Raw genomic sequence first — 18,645 nt, forward strand, 5'->3', positions numbered from 1 at the left:
CGGTGACGGGGAACTCGGGCTTTGACCAGCGAATCCGGGTGGGCGGGGCCAGCCGCGGGGCGGGGACTGGGCGCCTCCCATTGGCGGAGCGGCTCCGGAGTTATTAATAGGCTCCCGCAGTGCTAGGGAGGGGGATGGAATCGCTGGACCGGCTGGACTGCGGAGTTGGGGGACGCCTTTGCCTGCCCCGGCTCTGTCTCAGACACGCAGCCCGGCTCCCTATGGGGCTGCGGGCAGCGTGACTCCGCCCCCAGCCCATCCCGTTGCAGAGGTAGCCACAGTGTTCAGCTCTGGGGCTGGTTCTCATTTCGATCCGGGATCTTCTCCCCCCCTCCCCCTTGATGAATGAGAAACCTGAGGCTTTCTCATCCGCGCTGCCTTTTCCAGCATCACGTGCGTCTTTTGTGCAACTAACTGCAGTTGCCATGTGGTCTGTCCTTCCCCCTCCATGCAGGACGAGACTGGGTGGGGGAAGGGGAGAGGGGGGTGGGGTGCAAATAGCGCCCTTATTGGCTAGTGCACAGATGGTCACTGCAGCGAGTGGAGATGTTTCTGGAGTGACTCATCGTTTCATTGGATTGGGTGAAATTCAGGAGGTGGACTTCTGCTTTTCAACTCTAGCGTAGTCCCCTCATTCTCCAGCTTTCCACTCACCTGAAGCCTAGGAACTACAAAGATGTGAATTATTTAAAGAAATGTTTTCAGTTCAGTTGTTCTCACAGACATGTCGGTGCTGTCTATACCTGAGTGGATTACACACTAATTCAGATCATATAAATATTTAGTCTGCAAAGATTTGTACTACAGTAGTACAGGAAACATAGATGATATATTAAGGACAGTATGTCATTAGCTGTGTTAAACATTCACAGCTACATATAAAAAGGATGCCATTTCTGAATGTAGCCTTTTAAAATTGCTATGTATAGCTACATAAAATAGATACGTGATTTTTATAAATGCAGCTAAACTGTAGCTAAAGGAAACACACCAGTGCAACATTTCACACCTCGGAAATGAAACAATTAAAATATGTCTTGGTGGTAGCTAAATTATGGTGAAGTAATTTTAAATTCATCAGACAGATGAGGCTTAATGTACCCAACTATCCACTTCAGTCCACAATGGTTGTGTCTATAGGTACACAAATCATTGTGTTAGAAAACACCATTAAACAAGATTTTGTCTTTAGGATCAACAAGAATTTTAAAAGTGTTAGTAAATATGTTTTCTAGCACAATCCACTTTCAAGTATAGATCAAACCAATATATGGAAAGAGCTATCCCTTGATCCAGCAATGCCACACAGATTTCTGCATGGAACCACATTAACCTCCACTAGGCTCCAGTGAAGGTGCAGGGACAGGAGTTCATTGCAACATTGGAACCTTATACCTATGTTTAATGTGATGGGACTACTCATTCTGAAAGGTAAGATATATGTAAATATTTGCAAAAATCAAGCTTAAGGTGGCAAGTCTCCTTCCATTATTATAAATACATTCCTATAATTTTTTTCAAAAAAATCTTGGAACTGAAATTTTCCATGATCATACTCAGCCCAGAGGTGATTTTTTCCTGAGTATTTTAGCAAAACCCAATGAATTTTAAAATACATGATCAGTGAGAACAGGTAGAACATATCTCTATCTCATTTTCAATAGCATTATCATCATTTAGCTGAACATGAATAACTAAAAAGGGACTGAACATTGAAGTTTGTTTGTAACTACTTCCCAATGAGAAATAGACATCAAAGACGTCTGAAAAAATAGTAAAATTGTAACTGGTTAAAACATTTAATTTTGCAAGTGCACACTGAAAGATTTCTATTTATTTGATATTTTAATAGATGTAAGCAAGCAGCTCTACTGGGCTGTAATACTCCGTTTAACAGCAGCTAAGTCACAATCCTGCATTTGTTTCCTCACAATACTGTTAGCACAAATCAGGAACAGATTAATAAAAAATGAAGTGTTTTGCTATGGGGCTGCAATAGAGAGAGTGGTTTAGCACTCTGTGGATTGGTTGGGGTTTTTTTTAATGTTTTTTAACCTATAAAGGTGATCTAGAAAGACTTGCAACTTTTTTCTTCTTTAAATAAGTCCTAAAAAGAATTATCTCATCCTTCATTTCTCCAAAAGTTTGATCCTGCTTTTTTTTTTCTTATGAAAAAAACCTGGAATGTCAAGTCTTGATTTATTTATTTATTTAATTTATTTTTTTTGGTTAGATGACTTATTGCAAGATTCAAAAATACATACTGGGAGATTTCTCAACCTGCAAGTGAAGGCAACGAGTGTTCAGTTTTTAGCAAAAACCATTTCTTCCAAAGTTAAGTGTTGACAAAAACTAACCATTGCCTCTCCATTAATCAGGTTTAACACACTTGCTTTGGTACTAGTGAATTGTAATCAGAAGAGATCAGACTAAAGTAATTTTTAAAATTGTTACTGCATGATTTCTCTAGCCCTGCCATGTGGATGGGTTGCATAGTAGTTAGCCCCTTTCATGAACATTTCATTCAAATGCAAATTTGGTTAAGGAGGTCTACAAGCTATATTTTATCATTCAATTATGGCATGTAAACATTGAACACAGAGCTCTAGCCTCTAGTACAACCTTAAATATTAAAAGAAAGTATACAGGCCTTCTGGTGCTCATACATTATCAGTCAAAGCAACTGCCTGATCTTATTACTGTTACCCATCATCCTCTCTTCTGCTCCCCCACCTTCGCCTCCATTTGTATTCATCACTCATTAGATTACATACTAAATATTAGCTCGATTCGGCAAGGCCTTTGATAAATATTCCTTATTCATAGGTGTAAAGTAAATAATTTAAATTAGAGTTTACAGGATAGAGGCCTTAGCTTTCAAACTCATTGGGTGTTTTATTAGTCTTGTTATGTATCATACCATATTTATGATGCATCATAAATACAATCAATGACCAAATAATTTACAAAAAATAGTTTGCTTGCCAAATAAAGCCTCCTTTTGTACTTGCAGAGTGTCCATAATCAGGCAATGATTTCCTCAGATTTACTCAACTGGGTTTTGTGGTTTCTTTTACTCTTTATAAATTAATCATGCACAGTTAGATTGGGGTATTTATTACTCGGTGCTAGAAAGCTGAGCTGTTTTGATTAGTTGCAAGTGGGCACATAATTCACATAATATTGTTTCTTTTCACTGACTTGGACCCTATTGAGGAAAGCACGTAAGCACATGTACAAATTCATCTGTATACAGCAGGGGTGGGTAAATGGGCCTCTGCAGGCTGGATTCAGGCCACCCAGCAGGTTGATCCAGTCTATGGAGGTCCTGCTTCTCCCCTACCCTCAGGCAATCAGGGCCTAGGAATGAGGGAGCCTACCATGCTTAGAGTCAACCTTTGGCCACGTGCCAAAGAGCAGGGAATGAGGGTATGTCTACACTCGTGGAATGAGGAGTACAGCTAGTTCGGATTAGGAAGCCTAATCCGAACTAGCTACTCCATGCCGCGTGTAGCCGCACGGCACGGGGTTCGAACTAGCCGGGATTTAAAAATGGCGGCTCCCGGTTTATGCAAATGAAGCCCGGGAAATTCAAATCCGGGCTTCATTTGCAAGTGCGGTATGCCTACATTACCCTCCTACTTCGAAATAGGAGGGTAGTGTAGACATACCCTGAGAGACTTCAAGCTCCCCCAGCTCCCAGGCCAATAAAAGCCTGGGGACAGGGGGAAGCACGAGAAGTCTCCTCCCACCCTGCCCCTGCCCTGCAAGGAATGTGCAGCATTCCCCTCAGCCCAAGCCCCAATTGGGGGCGGGGGGAGGAGGTGAAGTCTCCTTCCGCCCTTCAAGAAGTTTGGCACTTACAGTCAACCACCAGCTGCTGCTCAGCTGGCAGGTGACTAAGCAGGGTGCTCCCTTGCAGTGCAGGGGCAGTCTCTGCATGCTCCACCTTCCCCCAGGCCCTGATTGACTTGGGGGTGGGAGTGTGCAAAGTCTCCTCCCACTTCCAGGGATGTGGGCAACTAGGGGGAACTGCCAGTTCAGAACAGGTGGTGGGTCTCTCTTGGAGAGGTGGGGGCAAAGACTTCACACACTCCCCCTCTCACAGACCAATCTGGGTCTGCGGGCTGGGAAACATGGAAGTGTCCAGCCCCCTTCCTCCTGAGGCCCCACTCCTTCTGGGACAGCCCAGGGCCAATTCCAAAATTTCTGAAGTGGCTCCCGTCAAAAATTATTCCCCACACCTGATGTAGACTCACAACCTAGTCAAAGAAAAAAAGGCGAATAGATAGAATTGGGTTCCAAATCAGGAGGCAAGTAAGAACAATTGGATGATATTGTTGATTTTAGTAAAGCAAAAAAAAAAAAAAAATCTGGCAAACATTTATATGCATAGGCTTAATTTTAGTTATGTGATTAGTTTCATTGACTAGTTTCATTTTCAGTTACTAGACTCTAGGTAGGTTCTTGTGCTAGGGTTGCCAGGTGTCCAGTATTGACCCAAACAGTCCGGTATTTTTGCCTCCTGTCCGATGAAAAAAATCAGAAAATACTGTATTTCCCTGCTAGGAGGTGAAAATACCAGACACCTGGCAACCCTACACACACTCAACCGGGCCCAGCCTCTCCAGCCCTCTCCAACCTCCCCCCCGCCCCTCCCCCAATACACACATACTGTTCTAGCATATCCCACTAAAATAAAGATTTTCTATGACTTTTTAAAATATATTAGCACCTCTTTGTGATTATCGTTTTGGCAATAACAATGTGCCCAGCAGTTTTTTAATTTTAGAGTCTGGTGAAATTACATTTTTACTCCACGTGAAGGAAAAAGAGACAAAAATAAAAATATGCTGTTATTGATCAAAGTCCACTTTCTTTCAAAATTGGAGCACACCAAGAGTGACTGAGACTGCTGAATGTGGCAGTATTGCTAGCCCCATCTTTTTGCAAAGTGGACTCCAACTAATATAGACTAATATAGCTCTGCCCCGGGCTTCCTGTAGTCAGCCGCTGGTCAGTTTCAGCAGCGGCTGAATCTGGACGCCAGTTCCGACTTACATACAGATTCAACTTAAGAACAAACCTACAGTCCCTATCTTGTACGTAACCCGGGGACTGCCTGTACTCCAATTGAGGCCTAATCAGCATAGAGCAGAGCAGCAGAATGACTTCTCAAGTCTTGCTCACAATACTCCTGTTAATGCATCCCAGAATTGTGTTTGCTTTTTTTGCAACAGCATCGCACTGTTGGCTCATATTTAGCTTGTGGTCCACTATGACCCCTAGATCCCTTTCCGCATACTCCTTCCTAGACAGTCGCTTCCCATTCTGTATGTGTGAAACTGATTGTTCCTTCCTAAGTGGAGTACTTGGCATTCGTCCTTATTAAACTTCATCCTTTTTACCTCAGACCATTTCTCTAGTTTGACCAAATCATTTTGAATTATGACCCTATCCTCCAAAGCACTTGCAACCCCTCCCAGCTTGGTATCATCCGCAAACTTAATAAGCGTTCTTTGTATGCCAATAGCTAAATCATTGGTGAGGATATTGAAGAGAACCGGTCCCTACTCAGGTCTGTTTCTGAGAATGTGTTCAGCAGATTGCTATGGCCATAGGTGCTGACTCCAGGGCTGGAGCACCCACAGAAAAAAAATTTGGGGGTGCTTAGCACCCACTGGCAGCTGGCTCCTCTCTTCCCCCATCCCTGGGACTTCTACCTGCTGGCCCCACTGATGAACTCTTCTTCTCCTCAGTGCCTACTGCCCACACAATCAGCTGTTTTGCAGCATGCAGGAAGCTCTGGGAGGGAGGAGGAGGAGCAGGGATGGGGCACACTTGAGGGAGGCAGTGAAGAGACAGAGAAGAGATGGAGGACTTGGGGGAAGGAATGAGGGGGACAGAGCCTGGGATGGAGCAGGGCAGGAAGAGGTGGGGCAAGAGTGATGGTTTGGGGGGAAAGGGGCAGGTAGGGGCAGGGCCCAGGACAAAGTGGGGAGCTGAGCACCCTTTGGGCCCAGAGCAGGGGCGGCCCGTGACTATAGGCCGACTTGGCCATAACCTAGGGCGCTGCCTTCAAAGATGCCCGATGATGCTGTTACCCCATTGATGGCCCATTGACGGCCATGGAGGTGGGGGCCAAGCAGGGAGCTTTTCTGGCAGATCCTGTACTCCTCATTTTTTGGAGGAGTACAGGATCTGCAGAAAAAGCTCCCCGCTGTCGGCAGAACCGCGGCTACATTTTACTTTCACTTTCGACAGTGAGCCTGATCAGCACAGCGTCGGAACGTGAGTATGCAAATGAAGCCCGGGATATTTAAAGCCCAGGATCATTTGTACTTCCAAAGTGCTTGATTTGCATCCCTCCGTTGGCAGAGGGATGCAGTCTAGATATAGCCCTGGTGTGACAACAAGGGTATGTACCAGCAATATGTTGTCCTAGAATCAGCTCAGTAATCTCTGCCAGTACTTGGGAGCACTTGTCCTCAGACTGACATGTGTCTCCTTCATTGCCTTATCAGATACGTGGGATGAGCCATGGGGAGAAGCTGCAGTTGAAGAGGGGAACAACTCCCCATGTGCCCATTTTCATTGAGCAAATGGTGAAATATCAGCCGTAGAAAGTAAGCATTAATCTTTCTGCATCTAGAAGAAAGAATAAACAGAATGCAATATAAATGTATAGATTATACTAAAATGGAAAGTGTTGTGAAAACCGGCTGGGACAAATAAATAATACAAAGAGACCTACAGTTTAATAATAAAATGAGATTCAGCATAGAAAAAGATGCAAACCAGAACTGTTAGTGAAAAACATCTGAAACACACATACTCAGTGGGAGGGAGAAATCTGGCAAACAAAATACTGCAATGAAATTTGAAATGATAGTAAACAGAACATTAGACATGAGTTTGCAATTTGATATATCTGCAAGAAGACTTTTGTAATCTTTGGCAGAAAAACACAAGGAGCCTGGGGAATAAACAGGAAGAACTAGAAGTTTTAGTACATAAGCTAAATTATTACTTAATTGGTATCATAGAGACTCGATGGGATAAATCTCATGACTGGAATATTGGTGTAGAGCTCTGTAGCTTGGTCAGAAAGGACAGGCATGGAGGGGGGGCAGGAGAAAATGTTGCATTATACATAAAGAGCATATACAATTGTACTGTGGTCCAAAAGGCGGTAACAGGTGGTGAGAGGCAATTACAGATAAAAGAGGTAAAGATCGAAGGTAAAGGTAAAAGAGGGGGAAATAGGGACTATGTCATGCTAGGAGTCTACTGTGGACCATCAAATGAGGAGGTGAGTGAGGACTTTCTAGAACGAACAGCAACAATATCCAAAACTCATGATCTATTAGTAAATAGTGAGGAATTCTTTAGTCATTTGAATGTCAAAAAGTGGGTTGCTTAGGAGTGGTATTGTGACGGAGCCAGCAGGCTCCTCACCCCCAACTCACCAGCGCCCCACAGTGGGGTGCGCCCAGGAATGCCGACTCCCCCGGGGAACGCCAGCAGCAGCCGTGCTGGGGCCACGCACTCGGGAGACACGGCCCGGGATGCGTCACTAGAGGGAGAATCCAGTAGGGAAATGGCGCCATAGCCAGATGCCGGCACAGGCGCTTCGGCGTCTGGGGGAGAAGCCGGCAGGGGAATGGTGCCGTGGCCAGACACCAGTGCAGGCGCACCAGCACCCGCCGGTACCTGCGAGGGGAACCTGCCTATCGCGGCAAGAGGCGGGGGTGGAGGAGCAGGCGGGGATGCATGCTGGGGGAGGGGCAACCCCATGGGTGCCGAATTTAAAAGGGGTCAACCCCCAGGTAGGGGGAGGATGGAGCCCGGAGAGTGTCCAGGTTCCAGTGGGCTGAACGCATCCGGGTGGAAGGGTCCGGAGCGAGACGCATTCGGGTTGTGACGCATTAGCCCAGGAGTGTGACGGGGTGAGTAGGAAGAAGCCCAGGGTAGGGTTTTTATGCCTGTGGGTCAGTGCGTTTCGGGCGGTGTCCCCACTAACCACAGGAGGTGGAGAAAAAGCGATCTCCCCTTCCTTAGGGCCCTGGGCTGGGACCCGGAGGTAAGGGTGGGCCCAGGTCCCCCTACTCCTCTCCCCGCGTTGGTAAGGCGAGGAGTGCTCAGAGAGGAGCGAGGGCCTCAGTAAGTCCGAGTGAGACTGGGGGTGTGAACAATAAAGACGCTGGACTCAGCCCAAGCATGGGTGTAATGGACTAAAGCAAGGGAAAGGGGCAGTGAGCCCCATGGCGGGGACAGGACCCTCTCACAGGTATAAAAGAATAGCACCAGCATATAGGGACATAAATCAGACAAGCTAAGGCACAATATAAGTTACACTTAACAAGAGACACAAAAAGACGATAAAGAGAGTCGTTTAATATATTGGGAGCAAAAGAAAGATGAAATAAAGTACAGATCCTCTACTTGATTGGGAAGGAGAGCTAATAACTGATGACATCAAGAATGCTGAGGTGTTTATTACTGGTTTTGTTTCAGTCTTCACTAAAAAGGTTAATGGTAACCAGATACTCAGAGTTAGGAGAGGGAATGCAAGACAAAAATAGGGAAAGAACAGGTTACAGAATACTTAGATAAATTAGATGTTAAGCTGGCAGAGCTGATTCAGTTTATTTTAGGATACTTAAGAAATTAGTTGACAAAATCTGAAAACCATTAGCAATTATCTTTCAGACTATATGGATGACTTCTGAGGCTCCAATAGGCTGGAGAAGAGAAACAAAATACCTGTCTTTAAACAGGAACAAAGAGGACCCAGGGAATTATGGACCAGTCAATATAACTTCAGTACCTGGAATGATGATGGAACAAATTATTAAAGAATAAATTTGTAAGCATCTAGAGGACAATAGACTTATAAGAATTATCTGACATGGATTTCTCAAGAACAAGACATGCCAAACCAACATAATTTCCTTCTTTGATAGAGTTATTAGCCTAATAGGAAGGAAGGAATAGACATGACATATTTTGATTTTAGGAGGGCTTTAGACACAACCCCATGTGGCATTCAGATTAAATGACTGTAAGGTGGCTGCACAATTAGTTGAAAGACTTTACTCAAAGAGTAGTTATGAAAGAGTCACTGTCAAACTGAGGGCACATTTAGTGAGGACCTTTAAGGATCAGTTCTGAATCCAGTACTAATCAATATTTTTACTAATGAGTTGGATAATAAAAGTGGAGAGTATGATTATAACATTTTCAGATGACACTGAGGTGGGAGGGTTTGTAAGTACTTTGGAGGACAGGATTGGAATTCAAAATGACCTTATCAAATTTGGGAATTCATTTGAAATCAACAAAATGAAATTCACCTAGGACAAGTGCAAAGTGCTACTCTTAGGCCAGGTCTTCACTAGAAGATTGGGGTAAGGTATACAACATAAAATACGAAGCGGGAGTAGGCATATCTTAAGCCAAGCTTGGCACTGTCTTCACAGAGGGTGTCCAACGGGAGCAAATGCTCCCACCAGCTTCCCTTACTCCTTGCAACTGCTAGGAATACTGGTGCTGACCAGGGCTACCCTCAGTGTTCAATTTAACAGGTCTCAACTAGACTCACTAAATCAAACACCAGAAGATTGATTCCTGGCACAGCAAGTGAAGATGTGGCCATAGGAAGAAACCATTAAATGCACCACTACTAATTGCAGAAATAGGTCTGTGCAGCATAGTGGATTATAAATTTAACATTAGTCAGCAATATGATGCAATTGCTAAAAGAGCTGATATAATTCTGGGGAGTTTCAACAGTAGCGTTATATTTATTTATTTAAATATTTTTACCCCGCCTTTCTATTTAAAATATTCAAGGCAACTTACAAGAGCAAACAAAAAAAACTACAAATATATATTAAAATTTAAAATATGAGAATTTAAAATATGAGACCTCAGAGGGACATAACCAGCTAAAAACATATAGACAGGAGGAACACATACATACAGACTCCAACATTAATAAAAGCACAAGTAAAAAGGTGGCTTTAGCCTGACGCAGGTTCAACGCTAGAGTTGGCGCCATGCAAAAATCCTGAGGAAGAGATTTCCACAGCCTGGGAGCAAAAGCTGAGAATGCCCTGTTCCGCATAGATGTTAATCTTATCTCCACAAGTGGGGGAACAAGAAGCAAAGCCTCCCCAGCTGACCTCAATCCCCGGGCAGGTTCATATGGGAGAAGATGGTCCTTCAGATACCCTGGACCCAACTCATTTAAGGCTTTATAGGTCATAACTAAAACCTTAAATTGTGCCCGGAAACATACCGGAAGCCAGTGCAGCTGCCAAAGCACTGTCATAATTGTGCTCCATATAACTAGTGTTGGTTAAAACTCGAGCAGCCGCATCCTGGACCAGTAAAACATGGGAGATATTCTCTATTTGCCACTGGCAAGTCTCAGCTGGAATACTTTGTCCAATTCTGGTTGCCACACATTAGCAAAGATGTGTATAAATTGGTGAGTCCCCAGGAGAGCAACAAATCTTATACAAGATTTAGCAAACCTGATTTATAAGATGACGTTTTAAAACAAACAAAAAGAAACCAAGTCATGTTTAGTCTTGAGAAAAGAAGTCTGAGGGGGACCTGACAACAGTCTTTAAATGTGTTAAGGGCTGTTACAAAGAGGAAAGTGATCAGTTGTTCTCCATTTCCACTGAAGGTAGGATTAGAAGTAACAGGCTCAATCTGCAGCAAGTGAGACTTGGGTTAGATGTTGGGGTAGAAAAAACACTGTAACTATAAGAGTATCTAAGCTCTGGAATAGGCTTCCAAATGAGGTCACGCAATTCCCATCACCAAAATCTTTTTTAAAAAGAAGTGAGATACCCATCACCAAAATCTTTTTTAAAAAGAAGTGAGATAATCACCTGTCAGGGTTGGTGTAGGTTTGCTTGATCCTGCCTCAACTCAGAGGGCTGTAATACATGACCTCTCAAGGTTCTAACTACATTTCTATGATAGACAAAGGCATCATGTTCAAAGCTGTGGTAAGACTATGTGTGACCCAGGAACCTCTTGATGCTAACTTGGGATCCCCTGGTTCAATTGTATGCATAATCATTCACTAAAGGGGGACATGTGAGGTCTCTACTGAGAGCCAGATGCTGGTCATCATAACAATAGGGATAACATTTAAGGAATTAGGTACTTGTATTGTGAATTATGTTCTTAATGTCTCTGAGTTAAAGCACACAGCAGGTGACAAACATATTAATATTTTCCAGCTATGCAGGAAACACTTGCTTATCTGTCTGGTTACATGCAAACTGAGCATTGTATTCATCACAATGGATATTTATTAGCATACTAAGCTACAAGCTAATGAAGATTAAGTTAAGAAATCACAAAATATACCGAAAGGAACACACACAGTAGGAGGGTGTCCAGTTTGCAAATTAAAAATAAAATAATTGTTTTGTTATATCTGAGCTTGTAAAGGGACATTCTGGTATCTTTCACCTAGGAAATAAATCGACAGTGGGGAATGCTTCACAAATGGAAGACAATAGCCAAGCCCAGCGGTAACAATCTGGAAGGACTATGGGTAAGCTTTTGCTCTTATATGACATTATTGTGTCATGTAAGTTAAATTTAGGTTATAGTAAGCACATTGTGGTTTTATTTTATACTTAACTCCTTGTTTCCAGTATTTCTCCTGCTATCACTTGATTCTCTGTTCTGTTAAATATACTTAGATTTGTTTATTGGGAAAACAAGTACAAGTGCTGTGATATACGCAGAACTGAATTCTACAGAGTAACTGGTAAGCAACAGTGGATTTAGGAATTCTGAGTGTCCAGTGGATCAGGGGTTGGGCACTCCAGGGAAATTTTGGGGAGATTCAGGAGTTGAAATGTCCCTATCATTAATCTGTCAAGAAAGAATGGGACCTGCAAAGGCCTAACAGGCTATGCTTTTGTTGTCCAGTTAAAGGTGACAGGGCACTAACCCACAATATGGCATCAGGAGGAAGAATACAGGGCAGCCTCCAATGAGCAACCCCAAGGATGGGCTTAGTAGTCAACTTTTGTTTCAAAGTACTCTTGGCAGGCTGCAGTCCACCTACTGTCAAATGGCTTTTTTCTAGTCTATTTACTATCTTTAGGGCCAGCATCGAGGATTCAAAGATTTCACAGTAATAGAATCTCACTCTGCAAATCTTCAATATAACCAGCAAATCCTAAGAATCTATGAAGTTCTCTGAGAGTAGGTGGAACTGGCTAAGGGAGAATAGTGTCAGTTTTCTATTTTTTGGGACAAATCTTATCTTTCGATATTATATAATCAAGGTATTTCACTGAAGACTGAAGTAATTTACATTTTCAGAGTGACTGAAAAGATGATTAAATCATCCAACAATTTATATGAGATTCATACCAGACATAACACTTTCCATCATTTGTTACACTTTGAGGCATCATTTTGAATTGTCAGTTACCAAATGGTGTAGTGAAAGATGTCTTCATACAGTCAATGGGTTTTAATGGAACTTGATAGCATCCACTCTTTAGATCCAGTACAGAACATCATTTATATCCTGCCAAAAAGGCAAAAAAAGTTTATTTTAACCTGGGTAATGGATAGGAATCCTCTCGGGTATTGCTGTTCAGTTTTCTATAATCCACCGGCATCCAAAGAGCTGTGATCATCTTACTCACAAGTACCACAGGGGATACATATGAACTGTTTCCTCTGTCACTCCAGCCACCACCAAGTCACATACAGGAGTACATACATCTTCAAAATCTAAGGGAGGGACCCTTTCAGATCTTTCTTTAAAAGACATGTTATTTGTGAAATACATTTAATGTGTCTCTCCTGCAACTGTTCTAAAGAATTATGAACAGCAAAAACTTACAACTTTCCTTACTGGAGGTTTCAGTAATCTCTTTCCTCCCAGCACTAGTGAGAAAGGACCCTTCAAAGTCAAGTGGTAATATAACACTATGTCTTTCTTTAGTCACAGCTGCTGAAACCCCGGTTAGCACTGGTTTTATCCACTCAGCTGTCTGCCCCTTTGCAATAACAGTATGAGGTTTCAATACGACATTCTTCCTTGTTAGGTTTTTGGATCCATAGGCACAAACTTTCTTATTTCCCAGAGGGTGCTCCACACCCGTCCCTGCTCCTTCTCTGCTCGCTATGTTCTGCCCTTCCCCTGACATAGAGAACTGTTGCCTCCCCATTCTGGACATGATGAAAAGGGGAGATCACATGTTCCCCCAGCACAGCCCCCGTTATGCTCTCCCTACCACACATTACCTACAAGAGGGCACGCTGTCCTCCCACTGCCCCTACCCCTCCTGCAGATTCTGCTGCTCTCCTTGGTGGGGGGGAGCTGGGGCAGGGAACAGGAGCGAGCTTCTAGCCCCAACTCCTCCCAGTCATTGCTCTGCAGCCTGGCAGTGGCCTGAGACAGCCTGGTTGGGGAGGTGGCTTCTGCTCCCTGCCTGGTCTTGGCTGCTAGGAACCAGGGCTAAGCAACCTGAAAACATGTTAGGGGACAGGGTGGGGGCCTCGGTCCGAGCCCAGGGATCAAGGGTGAGTCTTTTGACTTTGTCAGAAATCTGTCTTCCCTCAGCTCTTTGACTTGTGCTCACCGGATAGGAATCTACTTCTCCACTCGGTGTTGATGAACTACCTGAAAAACATTTCCGTTTATATTTCACATCAGTGACAGTTGCACTGATGGAGTTGAGCACATGCTCTAACAAAAGATGTTGCCCTTTGGGAGGGAGTCTCACAGCAGGAGTAGAAGCTCCTAGTAGGCCTTTGTTGAAACAGAGTGTAGCACCTGTTAACACCTACTGGCTGTGTCTACACTGGGCCACTTATTCCGGAAAAGCAGCCGCTTTTCTGGAATAAGATGCGAGCTGTCTACACTGGCCCCTTGAATTTCCGGAAAAGCAGTAACAATTTACTGTAAGAAATCAGCTGCTTTTCTGGAAAAACTATGCTGCTTCCGCTCGGGCAAAAGTCCTTTTTCCGGAAAACTGTTCCGGAAAAGGGCCAGTGTAGACAGCACAGTAGTCTTTTCCGCAAAAAAGCCCCGATCGCGAAAATGACGTTCAGGGCTTTTTTCCGGAAAAGCGCGTCTACATTGGCCATGGATGCTTTTCCGGAAAAAGGGCTTTTCCGGAAAAGCATTCTGCCAATGTAGACGCTCTTTTTCCGGAAATACTTATAACAGAAAACTGTTCCGTTTTAAGCATTTCTGGAAAAAGGTGCCAGTGTAGACACAGCCACTCTGTCCATCACTCACAGGTGTGACCACAGCCTGTGTCTCAGTCTCATATCATCTATAAGACTACACAAAATACCCCTGATGCCTATACTGAAGTATTCTAGCACAAGAACTAGTGCATATAAACAGAAACATTTCATAATAAATAGGAGTCACTCCCCATTTCTGAAACTTGCAGTTCCTCCCTATGTGTATTGACAGAGAAAGGATCTTCATATTCACAAAGAATCATTGCTGTTTGTTCTCCCTTTACTCTCCTCATATGGGTCACATGATCAAAGGATTTAAGAGCCCTCTCAGTTTTAGTCTAACTAGAGGGAACCTTGAGCATATCCAAAACTATCACACCCAAGTCTAGAAAGTTCTGAGACTGGAGGACTAATTGTGCAACAAGGACTCAGGCCCAGCTCACTGTTCCCTGCTCCTCCATTTAAAGAGATATCTCCCTATTAAGCGTATGGATACAGGTTCCCAGGTAAGTGGTGATAATCAGGTAAGGAGTGAAAGCTCAGTCACAAAGAACATTTAACTCAAGATTGGACAAAATACTAGAAAATTGACTGTATAGAAGAATTCTGGCTTGGGCAGGAAATGAATGGACTAATCGAATGGATCCTTTCCACCTCTTGTTTATAGACTTTCGGTGTACTGAAGAAGGGGACCATGAGCTTGTTGACTCAGAGGCTTAAGGCCCTGACCTGACACCAAGGTTTACAATAACTGGTGGTCATCCAGTAGGGAAAATGATGTGGCATTATTCTGTGAGGTATATGTAAAACTGAAATTCTATGGTTAATTCACTGTCTGCTAAATGACAGTTCTAGATCCTGCTGCTGTCATGTACCATAAGCCCAGAGCATTCTGAATCAGGTGCAGTTTGGCTTGGATGCTGAGAAGGTCTTTCTATGCTTGTCATTGTTACTCACACAGAACAGCTCCCAGCAGTCCATATAAATCAGTCTTCCTATACAAAACTCTGGACAGGTAAATGAAAATAGATTTGGCACTTATCCTGGCTATAATGATGCTGGCAGCTGTTCTTGCTGTCGGTGTCTACTGTATTTTCAGGCTATGGTGGATGACGGATTTAAAATCTCTTATTAAAGAAAACAAAATCAGCATCAAATATACAACTTTCTCGTTTCTTATTTTTTCCCCTTTTCAGCCCAAATGGATTGTCGAAATTCGGGGCCCCTTGGGCATTTCAGTTTGGAAACAGAAATTGAGAACAATCAGGTATTTCTTTGGGGCAGTTTTGTTTATTCAGAAAGAATGTGCAAAGTCCTGTGTCTTTAAACCCAGAAGGAACCATGGACAGAAAACAGCTTCTTTTGCTCAAAGCATCAAGAGTGCTCTGTGCTTTTGTAACCTACATGCCTACTAAGGATACCTAGCAAGGAGGGGGGTGAGAATTGACTAAGTTGTGTCAGGGTTATTGTTACTAATGCTGAGGGAAAATCTTGATTGCTATGGTTGTCCCCTAGTCTCCATCTTGGTTTTTCAAAACAACAAGAAGGACTCCATGTTGGACACCCTCCTTCATGGAGAGCTTCCCACCTCCTCTCCATGCCTTTCTCAGATTAGAATGGGAAAAGGCATCAGGTGGTTAGAATCATGACTGTACAGTCTGCCTAGCAACTGCAAACTGTTGAGGTGGCAGCCTCCCAGCTTCTTGGTGCTGTCCATCCAAGTGGCAGGCTCTGTCTCCCATACTACTAGCCTGTGAAATGTGTCCTAGCTAGGCCGGGATTGTAGCATATGTAAGCAGGGTCAGGGTAAGCTCTACCCTGACATCTGGTGGTGAACTGTGGCAAGTGGTGCAAAGAGACTTCAGGGGGCTGGTCTCATTTGCATAGATACACCCAGTTTGCATAGACACACCCACCCCGTCTAGTCTGTGCTCACAGCAGACCAAATGGTCACTTTGGCCACTGTGGGATCCCCAGTCTTTCTGTTATTGAGGCAGAGGAGATAAAAGTGTTGTTACCCTGATTATGTGAATCAAGGACAATGGAATGGTGGAACTGTTTATGACAGAGGGATTCACCATAAACTAAATAGCACTCGCTAGACAAGGGACATGGGTTCCAAACACAGTCAAGTTGAGAGAGGTTGGGGACAGGTCTTTGTCCCTGGTGGTGGGGTGCTGTCTGAGGGTCTAAACAACACTGAAGCAACCCTTCCTCTCTCCACTGTGGAATTTCAGAACTAATTTGGATTCTATTAGGAGTCTAGTTGTAAGCTGCTGAGTTGACTTCACTGTGGGCCAGTGGAGTACTAGTGCTGGGGCTCCTCTATTATGAGCTGAAGAGATGAAATCACTGTGTGCTGTGGGGAGCCTGGCGCTATACTGCGGAAGAGCTGAAATCACTATTGCTGTGGGGAGCCTGGCGCTATGTTGCTGAGCTACTAGCAGAGCAGCTTGCAGGTACAACCAGCAAGCTCAGGTGGCCAGCTGAGTGGTTTGCGGGGACGACCGGCGGGTGCAGGCGGACAGCAGAGCGGTTTGCGGGAGCAACCGGCGGGTGCAGGCGGCCAGCAAAATGGCTGGCAGGGACGACCTATGGCCAGTAGGAGCGGCAGCAGACAGCCAGTGGAGCAGCTGCAGGAGCAACCAGCTGGCGGCCAGGGGCATGGACCAAGATGGCTGGCGGAGCCAGACAGTTCGTGGGACAGTTGAACAACAGGTGGAGTGTGGTGGAGTGACTCGCATTGATGGCGGCAGCAGAACCCTACGGAGAGGCGGAGCCATCGGCAGACCACGTAAGGTATATCAATCCCCGCCCCCTCCAGGTTGGGATGGCAAAAACCCTGCCGGGTGGACTTTTGAACCCTGAGGCGGCACTGACCCGGGGCAGAGACTTTTGGGGTGTTGAACTTTGGGTCTTTGGGTGATTTTGGGGTTGCTGGACTCAAGAGACTCTTGGGGTGTTGGACTTTTGGGACTTTGGGTGATTCGTGGCTGGGGGGTGGATCTTTGCTCATGTTTGGTCTATGAATCCAAGTTGTGGTGTTTTCCCAAGTTAATGCTGATGTCGGTTGCCTCATGTTATTAAAGGTTTGCTGCTATACTGAGGCTCTGTGCTTGCGAGAGGGGAAGAATTGCCTCTTTGAGGCGCCCAGAGGTGTATGTAACATTTCCCAGGTCACTGGGTGGGGGCTCAAGCCGGTGTTGTATTACCTTGTTGGGAGGAGACCCCTAGATACTGAACCCGGCCCTTGCTACTATTAACTCGGCCTGGCAGAAGGGTTACACATAGGATACCAGATTCCATCTGTGTACTACACAGCATGCACCTGTTTCCATTTCCATCAGTGAGTCTGTGCACTAGTACTCAAGGCAATGCACAGGAGACAGAAGACTGAAGAAAGAAGCCTCTAACCTGGGAATCATTGTGTCCTGTTTCTAGCATTGCAGTGTTCCTGTGTCCAATGTTTCCAATCTTCATTGGGTCTGTCCAGGATTCCAGAACCACCCTCATTGCATGATGGGGTTTATTGCATGGGACAGCTGGGGTTCATGTCTAGGACAGTGGGAGAGAGGGTACTGTAGTTTCCTTTTTTGGTTATCTCAGTGTGTCAGGTTAGCAGATTCCGGACTTCAAGTCCATTCCATCTACTGTTAACAACTGAGCCATTTGTTATTACTTGTGCTTGTGTTATTTGGATTTTGTAGCAAGGATTCTGCTTTTAAGACCTCTTTGATCTAATAAATCTTGTTGTATTTGCACCTTACCCTGTTGGCTTAATTCTTAATTACCTTGAGAGATACAGAAGGGAGACAGGCCTGTAGAGCAGCCCATCTTCTCAGAGACCTCAGAAGATAAACAACTTAAAATCGGTTCCAGGCTTACATTAGGTAGATGTACAGTCATCACCATACCACTTCAAATAGTTTCTGGAATTGGAAGTGGAAGTTTTGGGTATGCCCAATAGGCTCTCTGTAGCTGAACTTAATCAACTCTATTGAGAGCCAGGCAATCAGGGCAGCTGCTTTACTAAAGACTATTGGAATTCACCTTTTGAGTTGGAGGGAAAAAACAGCTAGAGGAACAAAAAGCAGGAGGTTTTCCCCTTTCTGACAGAGAAGTGTTAGTAAATCAGGCTATAGAAAGGGGAAATTGGGAAGGAAAGTTAATTTCTTCCATTTTAAATGTGTACTTTAAGGGTACGTCTAGATTACACGCGTCTTTCAAAAGAAGCTTTTTCGAAATAATCTTTTGAAAAAGCTTCTTTCAAAAGAGATTGTCTAGACAGACACCACTTTTTGCAAAAAAGTGATCCGATTTTTCGAAAAAGAGCACTCAGGCAATCTGGATGCTCTCTTTCGAAAAAGCCCTGTTTGTGTTCAAGAACACCTT

At 44.2% G+C, this 18,645-nt stretch overlaps 1 long non-coding RNA gene across 2 annotated transcripts; it reads left to right on the forward strand.

The window, feature by feature from the left end:
- The first annotated feature begins 2 nt into the window (after nucleotides 1-2).
- LOC102447927 (uncharacterized) lies at nucleotides 3-18,386 on the forward strand. Of its 2 annotated transcripts, XR_003089621.3 has the most exons (4): nucleotides 3-1,431; nucleotides 6,525-6,626; nucleotides 11,504-11,584; nucleotides 15,450-18,386. It is a non-coding gene; the product is annotated as an uncharacterized LOC102447927 (long non-coding RNA). The 2 variants fall into 2 exon arrangements; XR_332162.5 differs by lacking the exon at nucleotides 6,525-6,626 and having other exon boundaries at nucleotides 15,450-18,321.
- Nucleotides 18,387-18,645: the final 259 nt, after the last annotated feature.

Source organism: Pelodiscus sinensis, chromosome 1 (genome assembly GCF_052426305.1).
Source record: "Pelodiscus sinensis isolate ZL-2025 chromosome 1, ASM5242630v1, whole genome shotgun sequence".
NCBI lineage: Eukaryota > Metazoa > Chordata > Testudines > Trionychidae > Pelodiscus > Pelodiscus sinensis.